This window comes from Echeneis naucrates, chromosome 24 (assembly GCF_900963305.1).
Source record: "Echeneis naucrates chromosome 24, fEcheNa1.1, whole genome shotgun sequence".
Lineage (NCBI taxonomy): Eukaryota > Metazoa > Chordata > Actinopteri > Carangiformes > Echeneidae > Echeneis > Echeneis naucrates.
In genome coordinates, this window is record NC_042534.1 from 13,418,194 (window position 1) to 13,431,542 (window position 13,349).

Below are 13,349 nucleotides of genomic sequence, written 5' to 3' on the forward strand. Positions count from 1 at the left end.
ATAATGAGAGAAGGATGCAGATAGAAGGAAAGGAAAGTCTATGATGAATAACTATAGCTAACTATAGATATTGTAAACCAGGATTGTGACGTGTAAAGTTTTACTCCTAGATCATACCTCCTACAGTACGTATTTGACTGCCATGAGCATTTTTCATATAATTTTTTCTTTTCTATTTTCTATCCTCTGATACCGAAGATGATGAATGCAGTGAATATTTTAGGTTCCTCTGTCTATACGAATCTTCACAGCAGCCGTATCTGCTGAACACCTACATAGGCCAGTGGTGTATGAGCCTATTGTCACTTTATTACTTTAAGTACCCTTGTGATGTTTGTGGGTACTTGAGCTTCAGATGGAAAATTGGTGAAGCTGTTCTCTGCATAACCTGAGTAGAAGTACACTTGATGTGATTCTGATCATTTAGCTCATGTATCTTTGAACAGGGTCTGTTTCCAGGCACTTTTTTCATGCATCGTGCAACAGAGAGTGAATCAATTTGCCCGTCTGGTGTCCTTTGACAGGGCCCCTCTATTTGAAATGTGCCACCTTTGAAATAGATTGGTTATGCTTTGTAGTAATACAGCCTGCAGCCCAAATTTTTTACTTTTGCATATTTAAAAATCCCATCAGTTCTCATTTAACATCCCCTGAATATTTCATTGCATTTTGATGTGTTCTTTGAATGAGATGGAGTCCAATGCAAATGTTTTGCTAGTACTCAATGAGACCTACTTTAAAAGAGGCTTTTGTTAAACTAGTATTAAAACTTCTTTTATTTTCTCTTCCATTGTTGTCAGATATTATATCAATAACAGACAAGCTTACTTTTTATTCAGGGTTTATAAATATGTGAACAAGGAAGTTGTCTTTTTTTGTCAAACTATTATTTAAGCTTCTTTTTTATGTCATAATCATAGTATACCATTTTTACTCATAATTGGTCATGTCGAGATGATTAAAGTGAAGAGTTACACTGGTATTGTCTAGCACTGGACTAGAGCTAGTTTACAGCTGATTACAGTCAAGCCAGGGCTGTGGTGTGAGTGCTTTGTGGCAGCCCGGAGGAAGGAAGTATAGGAGAGAGAGGCAAGGCCTCGCCATCGATTGATCTGTCGGTGTTTGCTATCAGGACCGCTGCAGGGACATGAAGAGTCTCAGATAGTGCAGATCTAGGATCCCAGTAGGACACGCAGTGAGCTCCCCCCACATTTGCTGTTTCAGACCATCAGGACGGGATCAGGCAGGCCCCTCGGCCTTCTCTCTCACCCTCCCCCCTCCCTATGATCCATCAGTAAAGCACCCTGCCTCTGGGTCCCTGCTGGCTCTCTGATGCCTCTGATCAGGTTAGCAATCGCACTCAGACTCCAGGGGTGAAGGCATTTCAAGCCCTCACTGTTTAAAAACTCTTTTTTTCCACATGGCAATTTTGCCCAACAGATTTATTTATTTATTTTTTTTTCATGCATAAAACAATTTAATCTGTAACATATGAACAGAGATGACAACTGCACTCATAGACATAAACCTAATGAGTGGAGCTGAGCATTTCCCCTAACAAGATTTGCAGTCGTTATCTTGTCCAGCAAGAGTAACTGAGGTTACAAGTTGCATAAGAAAAATGTGATAATGTCCCCTGTGTAGCCAACTTGCAATCATTTCAAGGAGATGACTTTTGCCAAACTTTGTCGCAAATAAAAAGGCGGCTTTGACCTTCACGATGGAACAGCAACTGAAAACAAACAAACTGAGCAAGAGTAACTAAGGTGGTCTGAACTCTTCCTCAGACCACCTGAACATTTCCAGCTTAGATTTGGAGTAATTGGCTTCACTTTGTGTGTAGATTACTCTGGAGCTGCAGCAATGAGGTTCAGGAGACAATTAAAGTACAAGAACTCAATGTTCCACTTGACTGAGGACGAACAGACACTGCAACCAAACGCCATGCAAATGAGTCCAATTAACTCCAATATCACTGCACAGGGTCTGCCTCTCAAGCAATCAAGTAAGCAGAGTGGTTAATGGATTTCAGTTGAGCTGCAGAATATACTCAGAGCTCTTATGAAAGTGGTACAAAATACTTGCACAGCAATTTACATGTTTGGAAAAACCCCTTTTGAGTCTTTGGGCAGTGAGTATTTATTTATTTATTTATTGATCATGCCACCACGGTCATGGGAAATGTAGTCCTTTACCTGTAATAGTTCTCAGCATTACTCTTTCTCTGCAGCTCCCTCTCTGCTTTGTTTATCAGCACCAGCCCACTTGACGGCACGAGCTAAGCCTCGAGCTGTATCCCTCTTCTTCGGCAAGAGGGGAGGAGAGGTAGACAATAGGTGAAGCAGAGGGGAGGATTGGAGGGGAAAGGTGGTGAGGTGCAGGGAGGCAAAGACCAAGCTGAGGGAGGTTATGCAAGTGAGAAAGAAAGAAAGGTAAGAGAAGGAACGAATGGAGATAAGAAATGAAGGGAAGCTGGTGAGGTGCAAAAGGAGTTCTTAAAGGGCGAGGGGAGAATGCAGACAGAGCCGTGTATCCCTGTGGCTTTTGAAGTGGGTTATGAAAGCAGGCCTAGAATCATGAGCAGCGTGTTTGTTACACAACCGGGCTGAACAATAAGGGAGCTCAAAACCTCTCCTGCCGGGGAACACACAGTCTGTGGTGCCTCAGAACATCATCAACTACAACATAAACACTTGGTGTGTGTCTGTTTGCCTTTGTCAGTATACACTTGGGTGTGTATTTGACCACTTAAATCAGCGTTTATCACCTCTGCCTTGGACTTGTTTGTATGTATGTGTGTTTTAGTGCGTATTCAAAAGCGTGTGTGTGCTGGAGATTGTGTCTGCTTGCAAGCCCATGTTACAAAAAAAGTAGAGGTAAAACCTTGTACTTATGGAACAGGTTTCTAACTAACTACAACTTTTGGTTTGTATTTTCAGTCCACATGGGAATACGTTTCCATACGTGTCAGCATTTGTAACTGAGTCTCCTGCCAACCAATAGAGATCTGTAATTATCCCAAACCTCAGTTGTGCAAAGTGTCTAAATGTTGTTTGCCAAAAGCCCATTGGATCACACCGCTAGTCTGGCTGAACTACATAATCACACCAAATTAAACTATGTTTAGCTGGGGAGCTTTCCAAGTAACTCTCCTACCACCTCACTGTTCCACACACCTGTTTTCTCTTTTTTTCCTCACTTTTGTTCATTTCCCTTCCCCCCCCCCGCTCTTTTTCTCTTGCCCTTGTCTTTTTTTCCATCTCTCCCATTTATATTCAAATTCCTGATATCTTTCTGCTTCTATTTCAGTTCCGCACTCTCCCCATCCTTTGTGTGCACATGTGTGTGTCTGTGCATGTATCTTGTTCCTTTTTTATTCCTTAATTATACTCCCTTACTTTCTGCTATTCTTTGGTTTCTTCCCACGGGCGGTTAAGATAAAGAATTTTTTATTGTTCACAATTTTTTTTTTATTATGATTATTATTATATTCAAGTTTTATCAGAGAAGAGAAGCTTTAGGAGTCTTTTTGAATGGTGCATGGATTAACTGTTGAACACAAAATAGATTTTTCTCACTTCAACTGCTGTGAAGTTTTGGGTTTGCGTTTCAGTAGCCGGACTCAGTATATTCCTCATCCCACACAGTTTGAAGTACAAATTATTTACTTGCTTTGAATGAAACTGACATTGCAACACATTTAGTTCCTTGTGCATAACTTATTTACAATAACTCAACACGCAGCAGTTCTGTGGCAGTGCCACATGTGGCTTAGCTCATAATCAACACAGTCCTCTGAAGAGTCTTCTTGTGAGACTTTTTCAGTTTGATCACTGAGAACTGGGGCTTTGATTTACGGCATCATCATCATCAAGCTGGCAGCAGAGGCCTCATCAAAACACCAGCGAAAGAGGGTGCCCACCTGACGACAACCCGCCCGTCCCATCCCACTCAATCAGACCTGCCGCCATCACAGCATTGGGACTGATCAACACCACTTCCATCTCAGGTTTCCAAATAAGGTTTTTTTTTTTTTTTTTTTTTCACCTAGTCCTAAAACACAACATTATTATTTGCTCACTATGTCATTGGTTGCAGTGCATGCGGACCAAAAGCAAAACGTTTTACTCAATCCCGACACATTCCTCTGAGGGTTGCCCAGTGGTTCCGTGATTAGCACTGATGCCTCGCAGTTTTCTGTGTGGAGTTTGCATTTTCTCCTTCTGCCTGAGTGCGACCTCCGCTTTCCTCCCACAGTCTGAACACATGACAGTTTAGGTTAAATTAGTGACTATGAATTTCTCATAGACATCAGTGGGGTTGTGAATGGCTGTCTCTCTGTATTGTCAGCCTTGGGATGGACAGGGTGTCCAGGTCGTATCCCGCCCTCATCCAAGGTCAGCTGGGATTACCTCCAGCACCCCTGTGCCTTGAATGTGATAAGCAATTATAGATAATGGATGGATGGAAATTCCTGCGAGTCGCATTACAATGACATTTAAGTCCATTTGAATCAAGAGTTCAATCAACCTAAAACTGTAGCAAGCTTTGATAAAGGATGAAAAAAAAAAAATACCAGTAAATATTACAAGCCTTTATTTCTCACGTTTGTTGTAAGTGAAATATGAGAGCTGAGGAGAAAAATACTGTCTGCTGCTGTTGTGTCCGGATGTGGGAGCTCCTAACCTGACTCTTGAGCAGGCGGCTGCTGGAAGTCAGACCTAAACCCTGCGTTTCTACAATATCCCTGATTTAATGAGAACACAATGCAGTACTTGGCTGGTGAAGACACGCCTGTGGCAGAACACAGTTAGCATCTTAACTTCTCGACTCTTATACAGCGCTGTTGGAGATGTAAATGCACTTGAGTTCGAGCTTTCAGCTGGTACTGTGTGATGTCACAGGGGACTTTTGTTTCATATTTGTTGATGGCAGCGCTGTAGCGACACGTCCGAGAGCTGTTCTAAACCGCTGGTGGAGGTTTCATTTCCTGGCAATAAAACAGATATCCGAGAAAAACAAAGTTTGATCTCGATATTTGTTTGTGAAGATTAGAAGTTTGTAGCAAGCGCTTTACTGTTTCACTGCTCTTTTTATTACAGACTATCAAACATTTAAGTGAGTAACAAATTGTGATTTTAAAATTGTAACCAATCACAATGAGGAAATTGTTGCAGGTCGATAAATCTACAAACCTTTTTTAAATTGTGACAAATGAAATGTGGGATGTTAGTATGCAAAGGACACCGCTTTTTCTTTCCTTTTTTTTTTATTTATTCTTTTTTTTTTTAATAACAGCAGACGTTTCGACTTGTCATAGGAGGAAGGTCACGGGTGTTACTGATAACATTGAGAACGCCCCTTAATGTTGCCGAAGGTGACATTTGCTGCCAAAAATTTCAGAACACACCAGCGGCAGATATCACAGTAATTAGAGTTTATACAAGCCAACAAACCAACGTCTCTTGAGTCTAGAGGCATTGTATTGGACTTTTGTTTCTACCTCACCTTTCGTGGCTGTTTGCTCGCTTGATAGCCGAGCGGAGGGATCATTGACTGTGCACCATCCATGCCAAGAGAACGCAGCAGAAGGCTGACTCAGTTTGTATACAAATGAACCCAGCCCCACTTTCCCAGCCTGTGGCAACGATGGGTGTTTGGAGGGGGGTGGGGGTGGTTGAGAATATAATTATTTACATTTTCTGATGTGTAGCGACAGATTGTTTTCCCTCTCTCAGGAAGATTCAGGGGTAGGGAAAATCATGCTCAGCCATAGGCCCTGGAAGCCTGATGTGGACCACGCATACACTGTACACTCCAGATAGCCTACCAGCAAAAAAAAAAAAAATGGGACGCAAAGAAGTCCAGTTGGAGAAACAGATCTCTCCAACAACCTTTACAACTAATAACATTATTTTAAAACTGTGGGAAGTTATCTCACATCATTTATTACACCTTTTTATTATAACAAATACTTTGTTTCAAATTAGCAAACAGCAATTAGCTGTTGAGTGTAATTGATTGAACTACTTGTGCCTGATGATTATGCCATCTTTTTCTGTGTTGGCACCCCAGCTGCATCTCCCGACTGGCTTCGTTCAGATGGCAGTAAATTTTCATTAAGAGTTATCGCTAATGCCCATCAGTAACACTTCTATTTGCCTGCAAATTGCTTGTGTTATCACAAACAACTAATGCTTACAGCACCCACACATATTTTGAACGAGGCCGGACTATTAACTAAAATTCCCAGTTTCATTCATTTAAATGAAGTACGTGCTACTGTACTGTATACTGTATTGTCATGAAATTTAATCCCATTCTTCACACCGGTCTTCACTGTCTGCTGCCATGTTCATCGCAAAAATCATTATAAAATCGGCTGTTTACCTCTGGTAGTCAATTTTGGAGTGACGAGGTAACAGTTTGTTCAATGTGCCTATTTATCTGTGTCCTCAGCTGCAGAGGTCTCCTTGTTTATCCCTTCCCAGGAGGCCATCTTACACAGCGTAGCTCTGAGGGACTTTCATTTGGGTAGTTGCAAATTGGAAAAAATAATCTAAAATAAAAACCGATAAAATAAAAGCATGCACCCGCATTAAATGATATATTACAGCTCATCCTTAAATCACCTGCTATTACAGCCTCTTTCTTTTGCTCCTTGAGAAGAAATATTCTATAGCATTCTATAGCTGTCCCTTTGTTGTTGTGTGTATATATATATACACATAATGAAACCACTTTACAGGTAATTGCCCCCTAGCTGTACTGATTTGTCCGGTGTAGTAATGATGGTGCTCTGCATGGTGTGGTAAACCAGAGGGACACAGAGAGATTCATATTGTGATTTAGGTTAAGGGGAAAGCAGCTCCCTGGGGTGCATTTCAACAGCTGAGCTCCACCTGAGAGCCGATCACAGCCACTGCAGACAGTTTGTGAAGAAAAGCTCAATCTTACACCCCATCAGCCTATCAACAGTGAAGTCACAGGTAGCATACAGAGTCCCGACAGCTCAAATCAGCAGCTAAGCAAAATATGTTAAACAAAGGAGTCTGCTTTTAAACATCTTTTAGTGCTGTGCAAGAAGAATAATAGCTTTATTCTAGATTTTATCTGATTGTGGTCTGAACCTTATCAAAAGCTTTGATATCCCTGCCACTTGTCATTAACCGACCATTCCTCTAGTCACAGCTCGATGTTTGCTGTCAGCTCCATGTTTGACAGGAGTTTCATTTGACTTTTTTTCTATTGCTAATTTACTGCTGTAATGCGTGCACGCTCACACATTTTATCATATTAATACTGCACACGTATGTCAGCAATGAGCGTAAATAGCTTCGTGAGTCATGTCATCAAGGATAAATCACTGTGGTTGGGTTACATCTGTTGGTGAGGCGAAGCCTTTTTCGCACATTTATTTGTGTGTGTGTGTGGGGATGGGGAGTCGTCGTATGGTGGTGTATTTGCACCACTGTTTTGTTTTACTTGTCTTATCAGTGTCAGTGCAGCCATCCGCCCCCACCCACACTATCCACCACCACCATGGCAACTGAGCTAAATAGTTACCACCGCCCCCCAAAATTGTCGCCACACATCCTCCCCGTCCTCTGTGCTCACATGGCGTTTACCGCCACACTCCCTCACCAAAACCTCCTAAATTAGCTCTGACCTTCTCCACTGAAAAGAGGAAACAGCAATGTGGCTTATTATGGTGGTGGTGCAGTTGTGTGCCTGTGAAATAGCGTGCTTTTATTTACCAGCCCCCCAGTGGCAATTATGGGCCGCACCCTGGAAGGCTTTCCACTGCTACCCCAGCTACCAGGTGGTCCTTTTAGATACAATGGACACAAATGACAATGAAGCAAACAACTGCTATTCAGCTGTTCTTGCAATGATGTAAATGGCACAGGCACAGCACAGAATGATAAAAACAACAACAAAAACACACAAAAAGGTGGGTGGAGACTGGGGAATAATGGGAACAGACATAGGACTCTAAGATTTATATACATCTGAATGTCCACTGAAGCTTTCACTCTATTGAAGAAATGAAATAATCCAATAGTATGAATACTCCAACATGTGAAACAAATAATTTGTATCGTGTTTTTATCCCCCTTCTTATACTCACACGGATATGTGTGGATGGAAACATAAATCTATTCCCATGAAATTTGTTAAAAGTCAAATTTGCACTGGCTCGGGTCCAACGCCGCCTCAACAACTTTTCCGGATCTTCCTTTTCACTCTGTTGTTTGGAAGGCGTAGAACTATTCCCGACCCTCATTGAAATGCTGCTGCATCACCTTTAAAACAGAAAATAATCAGTAATTTTTGTTTTTGTTCGTTTGTTTGCTGTGGGCTTCTTAATCAAAGCTCTGTGTGAATTCAGCCTGAATGAATTTGAGGAACACAAATGCAGACAACTGCCTGTTTATTGTCCTTGTGATAGATTTCATGATTTTTATTGTCTCAGTTAATTAGCGCAGGGTGTTTAAAATCACCTTCCCGTTAACGCGGCCTTGCATTAGCGTGGTTTATTTTCACTCCACTTAAATCTATACAGTAATGGAGCCATTGTTGTGAACTGACTTCTTGCTCTTTCCCAGCCTCGGTGCCCTTTTTCTACTCCAATATACTTAACTGCTCTTCCAGGGAATTCTCAGAGGCCTTTTTGACAAGCACTTCCAATGCTTCTCACGTGCCTCTGGTCAATACTGGGGAGAGTTTTGATCATTTTAATTGCCCTTTTGGCTGCTCTTGATGATAGTCTTCCTTTGAAAAAAGAAACTCAGCCCTTTGAAAACACCCCTCAAGCTCAACTTGTTCAGTAGTCTCTTAGCTCTTATTTTATTTAGGGATTTGGGACGATTTGATTTTGACATGATGTATTGGTGAATGTGATGATTTGAATATTCCGAGAGCGCTAAACTGTTCCTAAGCTGTTCGACTCAACAACAAACAAAGCCAACTTTTTGGATCTCTCTGCAGCTGTCGGCAGCACTGACCTTACATGCCGGACATGAAAGGTCTCTAGTAACTACTGCACATGGCTTACTGCAGACTCCTGAGGCATTGTTGTATTTTTACATTCTCTGGCTCTGACATATTATCCATCAGCGTCGTATTTTTGCCCTATGAAATGTGCAATTCAAAGTTCACCGCTGAATATTGTAGCTTTAGTGGCTCAAGCTAATACCCAGTTTACCTCGGGTTGAATTTCCCATAAATGAAAAAAACTAAGCATAAATTAAAACATCTCCAAGGTTGGCTTTTTTTATTGGCGTAGAAGAAGAAGGAGGATGCTGTACTTCTCCCTTCTATCCTTTTCTTCCTCTATGACTGAATGAGCAGGAGGCACAGTTGATATTTGTTCCCATTATCTACTTGATTGATCCAACAGCAAACGAAATAATGCATCTGACCTGAGTTTGTCATACGGAATTACTCTCTCATTGACTTCCTTCTGCAAAATTATCACAGTCAACCATCTTTTTTTTTTTTTTTTTTTTTCACTTGCCAGAAGCTAAAGTATTTCTTTGAAAACTTGTCACCCACCATGTGAGCTGTCTTTTTCCCCCACTAGTTCCAGTCATCCGGGTCGCATAAATATTTACCTCCATGTCCAAAATATATGCCCATCCATTTCCAGTTAAAGTGCCATAATGCTTCTTTGGTTGCTTTCTTTGATTGGTTACCTGTTATTGACCTCTACCAGCCTCATAGAAAACTTTGTTTATCCATCAGTTATTTGAGTGATGTTTATAAGGTCAGCTCCTTGTTTTTTCTTGTTAGAAAAAAATGTAATACTTCTGTGAGAAATGAAACTCTGGATGACATTTGTCATTGAACTATTTTATCTTTCTTAATGTTTCTCATTCAGTTCATTTGGATTTTCCTGCGGTTTTTGTTTATTGAATGTGTGAAAAGCACAAATTATAATTATAATCTCCCAAAAAACAGCAATGTCATGAAAATTAGTCTGAGCAGTGTTGTGAAACTAAAAGCTTTGTCTCTTAAATTTCATGACAGATTTTATTTAATTTTCCATGAGACAAAAAGTAAAAGGCTTTTCTCCTTTTCGCACTCTTGCACATGGGAAAAAAAAGAAAATGTCAGTGCTTTTTTTTCCACTTTGGAGACTGAAGTACTTTGTTCATGCAGAGGAAATATTAAAGCAGAAATTGTGGAGACAGAAGCTTTTAAATGAATCTCAGTTGACAAATACATCCCTGTAGTATAGATTAAATGTAATTATTGAATTCTTTTTCCCTAATAAGTGGACTCCAGAAGTACCTGCAATGCAAAGCCCGAATAAAGGAAGTCAAGACATTGTCTATTACTGTATCCACTTTGAGCCCATCCCTCCAGCAATATCCATCTCTATCAAAAGCAATAATGTCCATGTGAATTGCTTCCGAACAGTTACACGGGAGTGCATGAGGGAAAGTGTCCTCACTGCTCAACTTTATGGAGGTTATATAGACATTTCAGAGAATGTAATGCCACACCAACACCATGACTATGACCTCTCAACCTGCACCTCAGGGATTTTTTTTTTTTTTTTTAATATTCGTAATGTCCAAGTCCCTCTCCCAGGGTTGGGAGAGAAACCTTCCTGACCCAGCAGATAATGGCTGCCCCTGCAGTGAGTGAGCAAATACGCCCGAGAGAAAACAGAATGAGCCCATTTCACCCAAACCATGTCTCTCTTTTCCGATCGCTCTTATCTCTAATTTAGATCACCTGCTAGCAGAAAATACTGGGGTGTATTCTGACATTTAGGGTCACGCTATAACGCAGTGAGGAACTTCAACAAACTGCTGACATGCCAGGCTGTAGAGTGGTAACATCAATATAAATGGAAAGACTGACCGCACAGGCACAGGAAGTGAAAAGGTTGTGTTGATAAGAATGAGATAAAAAAAAAAAATAAAAAATCTATTGCAAAGCCATATATAATTCCCACCAGACACAGGAAGACTTAAATGATCCTAAAAACAGACTAGAACAGATTCCCCTAAAACATTTACTTGGACCATTTCTTCTGCCAGGTGGCTCTCAGTTAAAGCAACAACAAAAGATGGTGTTTGATGATCTCATGATTAGGATCACGGGAGTTTACAAAATTACGAATTTAGCTCCCAATGTACTGGGAACTGAATTATCTGCAGAGGTCTCCTCTGATCCAAACCAAAAGAGCCAATAAATCACAACTGGTAAAGATGCTGAATAAAGCAGATTAATGTTAAAAGTCAGCGTTAGACTAACACTGTTTGGTAGACGGAGGACTTCAGGGACGGGCTGGGAGCAGAGCTGCTGCTAATGTTTGCTTGGCTTGTTTCTCTGTTGGCCTAAGAGCCAGATGTTTGGGAGGTTCTTTACTAGTAGCCAGTTTATCCCGAGAGGTGCCTTTCTCCACAACAAATGGACCAGGGGAGAAAAGAATCTGTGAAACACTGATTGAAGCAGTTTTGCGTTGAAAATGAATGATTCAGCAAAGCTGCTCAGACGATAAGGACTTCACGCTGGGGCCAGATGCTGAGCTGCCACAAACGTTTGTTTAGCCTGATTCTCCAATGAATGAAAAAATCCGTCCATCGTACATACACAATCCAGCCTGGACTCAAGATTAGCAAGCACATGTTTCTAAAAACTACTGGATTTAACTAGTCTACATAGACCGATAACTTCTTTATTTACTTAACTTGACTTGATCATCTGAAACAGCTGTATGTGTTGCATTCTTCAGTTAAACCTTTTTCCATGTCATCTTTGAGATTTTTTTGTTTGTTTGTTTTTTGGACCGATACATAAGATCCAGAGGTCAAGCATTGAACTATTGACTGAAATATATATACGTGAAAAAACATTTGAAACTGAGCAAATGAATAGGCAGAGGAAAAGACTAAGAAGGAAAAAAGTGGATAGAAGTGTTGATGCTGGCACATTCTGTTTCTGAAAGGATCCCAGGCACTGACACACATGTGTAGACCTGTGGTCTTATCCAGAAACCAGCCCATTAAAATTCATTTGCATTTCTCTCCTTCATTTAGTTCTGATGTAGTGATTGCTTGTAGGATTGCTTACTGTAGTTTGAGCGCTAATCGCTGACATGCAAGCTATTTGGAAATATGCTCATCAGTCAATATCCTCCTCTCTGAACTGTGTTGTAATTACACCACCCGGCATTTTGTTCTCTGAATTGTACACCACCTCATTAAACTGGGGTGGGGGTGGGGCGGCTGGGAAAAAAAAGAAAATGCTGTCATTAATGGGAGAATTCGTTCCACCGTTTTCCATGTCATAACGATCTCAGTAGTAATGGAGGATTAAAAACTGTGGATTTGCAACAAAGCTAATAACCTATGACAGCTTCCTCCATTTTAGATGTCCCCATCCTGGCCTAAGAGGCCAACCAAATGATTGCCTGCTGTGGTCAACAGCACAAATTAGCATTCACCATAGTAGGCAGTTTCACAAACTAGTTTTCACCTAGTTCCACTAAAACCTCTTTTCAAAGCCTGTCATATTAATGCAAAAATCATCAGTGATATTAAAAGTTAAACTATACTCGAAGTTTTGAAGTTGTCTTTGAAAAAAAAAAAAAACATCATTGAAAAATCATTCTGTAAAATATTAAAAGATTCCACAGGCTGCCACTACATTTGCATTTAGATAATAAGTGATAAGGCACATTTCTGACTTTGATCTAAGTCTGACTTGAGGTTAATTAGCGTCCAATAGTGTATGATCACCACAGAGTCATTTATTATTTCCAACTGGTCTACTGGAGCACTTAGCCGGATGCTAGCAGCAACATCCATCTGCCTGTCCGCTTGTTTTTAATCACCTCAGGCAGTGAGAGACAGCCAAAAGAAGTGACAGCTCTCGCAGCATGGCGGTTCAGCCTCAAACACTAGGAGAGAGAGAGTGGAAGGAGCACCCATCAATCCCAGAATCCATCTGCCATGACATCTGCAGTCAATGTCAGAATGCAATTCATGAAAACGGAGGCTGCAGATTGTAATTGTGTGAAAACAACAAAAAATAAAGCTTATCCTTTAATTTGTCAATCATTGATTATAAAATAGAATCTTTAACACTGATAATATTAGTTTCCCTTCTATTTCCCAGAACGTCTGCTTTTCACTAATTTGCACTGCAGCAGCCATAGCATGCCCTGAGTCGGAAATGTGAGTGAAATGTATGCGATGTTACAGCAGCTGCCTATAGCCTGCTGTCCAGCACTCTTGACACATCGCTGCCAAATTGACAGGTGAGCTCTTCTCACAGAATGGGGCTAACAATGATTCGGCAGTAGTACACGGCACACACCAGCGGCCGCT